General features: G+C 46.9%; 1 pseudogene; it reads left to right on the top strand.

Moving 5' to 3' along the window:
- Nucleotides 1-3,727: 3,727 nt before the first annotated feature.
- LOC126459188 (5S ribosomal RNA) lies at nt 3,728-3,846 on the top strand (annotated as a pseudogene).
- The last annotated feature ends 661 nt before the right edge of the window (nt 3,847-4,507 follow it).

Raw genomic sequence — 4,507 nt, forward strand, 5'->3', positions numbered from 1 at the left:
GAGATGGTACTCCGCGCTTACGAGAGTGAATGTGGGTAGAGTTCTTTTTCTGTTACAAGCACACAGATTGTACATGAATTGGCTTTCCACGAGCAAAGCAGGTCGCGTTCCACGAATGGCAATTTTGTCTTTTATGCGTGTAAAAGTAACGGCTACACGATTTCACAGCAGAGACATACGTCTGGCTGCAACTCAGTGCCCCGTTTGTGCGCCGTGGCCGGTCGCGAGGCCGTACCTGTTTGTCACTTTGCATTGCACTGCAGACAGGAGCTATTTGGAAATTTCTCATGGCACTGTCAGCGAGTCCTGATGTTCAACAATTTGTAATACTTGTTTCAGAGTAGGATCAGAATGTTTGAGAATTTGTTCACGAACCCGACTGTCTGACACATTGTACGTAACGGCACGACGAATCATTGCTTCACTATAATACTATCCACAGCTACACTGGGAATGACTCTGTCGTGTTAAAACCTGTAGTTCAGTGACCCACTGATGGCATGTCTGTCCTGGCTTTTTCCGCAGTCGAAAGAACTTGTTGCAGCAGCCTGTACATGATCATCGTAATACTTAGCGAGGGCGGAAAGTAACTCTTCAAAAACTAGCAACTCCAGCCTAAGGTCGGGAATAACTTCTGAGCGATCCGGTAATCTCCTGTTCCGTCCATTGACAGGAAATAAGAAAGTTTCAAATTACTTTGCACTTGATGAGTAGCACAGTGAACGTCGAACTGAGCGTAGTACTCGTTCCACTCTTCTTGTCCACTGAAAGCTCGGAACAGCGGAACGCACGGAGGCGGTGCCGTGGCCGACGGATGCAGCAGTGGCTTCTGCAGTAATGAGCCACTCCACTGCCGTCGCCTACTGCCACATTTCGTGGCTCTGAAAATGAATAAACTGCACTAGATCAAAGCGGTGGTGTAGGAGGCGGGTTGGACGCCATTTTAATGAGAGGAGCGCCGCAACAGATTGTAAGTAGTAGCATGGCATAAGAAAGAACACAATCAGTAGCAATGCGCCTCTGAAAGAAAAGTGAGAAATATTAGTAACACGCTGTGATGGAACGGTGTACAGCGAAGGCAGTATTGTCGCCAGAAGGAGAGAAGTTACGATGGCCGATGCCAAGATCGTAAATTATCTGTATGAAACTCTTGAAGATTAAATGAACACTTTATTTCTAAAATGAAAATGTTCTTAAAGGTTCTTATGTTCTTGTCTCCTACGTGCGATTACATTACCCGATATTACTACTCGCAGAACCTCCTATTATTCAGTACTGGTGCTCTCGAAGTCTACAACTGAACTGGGCCGACCGGCAATGGTTAAAATTGTGTTGAAAGGTAGATTTCGTATGACTCTATCACAGTGGCCTACGATGACCGATGAAAAAGAATGAGTGTCATTATAATTGGCATTGTTCATCCGCCACGGTGGCAAAGGTCGCTAACGCACGCTTGTGCGCTTGCGCTCGACCTCTGGGTAAGTATGTTCGAAAGATGGTGGTGAAAAAATAGTTTCACTGCCAGTATTTGGCCGGCAAGGGGAGGACAGGTAGTGGTGCAAAGTTCCTCATCACCACACTTTGCACCAGTGTCGAGCCCCTTGGCGCTATTCGCGAGAAGTAGGCTATGTGCCGGCACTGGGTTTCAACCTCTCCCTTCTGTCATCATCATCATCATCGTCATCATCATCATCATCATCCTCATCCTCATCCAACACAAACTGTCAGACTAAAACTACACACACGTACGCGATACATACATATAGTATTACAGGAAGTCGTAATGGAGCATGTTGTAGATAAACAAAAAAAGTTGACATTGATCTTCGTACAGAAAAATAGTCCTCACGCTTTTAGTAATTAGGCAATTCAATCTGTTTTACACATGGGAGAGTGGTTAATCCAGCGTCAGAAAGCGAGTTCAGCAGGTGAGGTGATTCCACCAGGGTGTCCGTATCGTAATTGTGAAATCCCTGTACGTTTGCGCGCTGGCTCGTTTTTAGGGACTCCAGCATACAAAGTTTCCAGCAAAATTCGACGAAAATTTTCAGTGTTGTTCGTTTCCACCGTGTTTCTCTCTGCGTCAATTCTTCCGAACTTTCTAAACGTAATTAGGTACGCTTTTATCCGATGAAGTGAATTCTTTTGGAGAAAAGTACAGGAAGAAATGTTTTGCAAGAGACGATGGTGGTAAGGGGTGGAGGACGAAAAGTTTTTTTTTGCAGAGTTATTACGAATTTGTTAGAGATTCGCGACAGCCGAGCGGAGGTGGTCCAGAGACCTCCGTACTCGGTCCAGAGCCGCTAATTGGCGGGCGCGTCTCTGCAGCGCCAGCAACACACCTTAGGGCAAAGTACTTTCAGAATTAGCGCAAAGGAGGTCTCTTATAGAGTCGGTAACACTTCGTGAATAAATAACAGTAAGAGTTCATTGATCTTTTCAAGATTGAGGCCCTGAAAAGACTGAGCTCTGCAGTTAACAATTTACTAATACAGTCGTCATAAACATTTGGGGAACACTGGTGTTAAACGTCTTGTCGACGAGAAGATCATTAAGGCCCCTGAGGAACGCCACCGGCTCGATCGACAGACTGTTTACTCTTGACTTTGAGCTGCATTGACAAATTTTCAAGTGTGGCGGCCTTTGTTAGGTGCACTCGTAGCAAACAATTTCCTTTCCAGTTTGCAGTTACGTTAATATTACATTTTTTCAGTTCAAATAATGCTTTGAACTGCAGCGAGTTGTAATTGGACGTACAGTGACGAAAAAAATCGCAACATGAAGAAGGAGTTGTGCGACACAAACGAAGGCTGGTAGGTGTGTTTCTGCATTTGAAAGATGATGACTATTCGTATTTCGTGCCTTCGCATAAGAGTGGGGGTAGCAGCGCCACCATGAGGATGAAGATCAGGTTTCCTTTAAATAACACTCTGTAACAGCCAAGAGCGTTGGTTACCTTTGAGACTGGACGTGGCTTTGGCTCACTGTAATGCATCTGCAGCAGCATCAGAGCCGCTGTTGGCATCACAGTGACACAACGAAATGTTACACATCGGCTACTTCAAGGACAGCCCCGAGCCAGACGCCCTGTAGCGTGTATTCCACGGGTCCCAAACCACCGCCGTTTGCGTCTTCAGTGGTGACAAGGGAGAGCTCATTGGAGGGCAGGATGGAGGTCTGTTGTGTTTTCTGGTGAAACTGGTTCTGCCTCGGTCCCAGTGATGGCCGTGTGTTGGTTAAAAGGTGACCAGTTGAGAGTCTACAACCAACCTACTACATGCACTGGACCTATACTTGGGATTATGGTCTGACTGCGATTTTGTGTGACAGCGGGAGCACTCTCGTGGTTATCCCACGCATACTGACTGCAAAACTGTACGTCAGTTTGGTGATTCTTCCTGTTATGCTGCCATTCGTGAAGATAACTCCTGGCGGTGATTTCCAACAGGATAACGCTCGACTACGTACCACTGTTGTCACCCAACATAGTCTAGTCCACGTATTGCCTTGGCATGCTCGATCACCAGCTTTGCCCCCGTCCGAGCACTAATGGGACACCATCAGACAATAATTCCAGCGTCATCCACAAACAGCTTTAACTGTCCCTGTATTGCCCGACCAAATGTAACAGACATGGGACTCCATCCTGAAATTTAATTAGAGTACATAATAATAAGTTGCACTTCCACAAGATTAATCCATTTTGGATCATGCCTAAACTGATGAAGTGAACGGTTTTGCCGCACTGGCAACACCAGTTCCCGTCAGATCACTGAAGTTAAGCGCTGTCGGGCTTGGCTAGCACTTGGGTTGGTGGCTGTCCGGGTGTGCCGAGCGCTGTTGGCAAGCGTGGTGTACTCAGCCCTTGTGAGGTCAGTTGAGGAGTTACTTGACTGAGAAGTAGTGGCTCCGGTCACGGAAACTGACAACGGCTGGGGGAGCGATGTTCTAACCACATGTCCATCCGTATCCGCATCCAGAGACGCCCGTCGGCTGACGATAATATGGCGGTGAGTCGGTATCGTTGGTATTTCCGAGGTCTTTTCGGCCGGAGAGAGTTTAAACTGATGGCGGTTTAATACCTTACTGTTAGGTTCAAATGGCTCTGAGCACTATGGGACTCAACTTCTGAGGTCATCAGCCCCTAGAACTTAGAACTAGTTAAACCTAACTAACCTAAGGACATCACACACATCCATGCCCGAGGCAGGATTCGAACCTGCGACCGTAGCGGTCTCGCGGTTCCAGACTGCAGCGCCTAGAACCGCACGGCCACTTCGGCCGGCTACTGTTAGGTGTTCCACCTTAATCAAGTAGTATTTTTCCACGACGCGCTACGGTTTATAATAATATACCCATTTCATCGGTGAAACTTTTTGTGGTGAGTTCCTACGGAACCAAACTGCTGAGATCATCGGTCTCTAGGCTTACACGCTACTTAATCTACCTTAAACGAAACTACGCTAAGGACAATAAACACACCCATGCCCGAGGGAGGACCCGAACC

The sequence above is a fragment of the Schistocerca serialis genome, chromosome 2, assembly GCF_023864345.2.
Source record: "Schistocerca serialis cubense isolate TAMUIC-IGC-003099 chromosome 2, iqSchSeri2.2, whole genome shotgun sequence".
NCBI classification, from domain to species: domain Eukaryota; kingdom Metazoa; phylum Arthropoda; class Insecta; order Orthoptera; family Acrididae; genus Schistocerca; species Schistocerca serialis.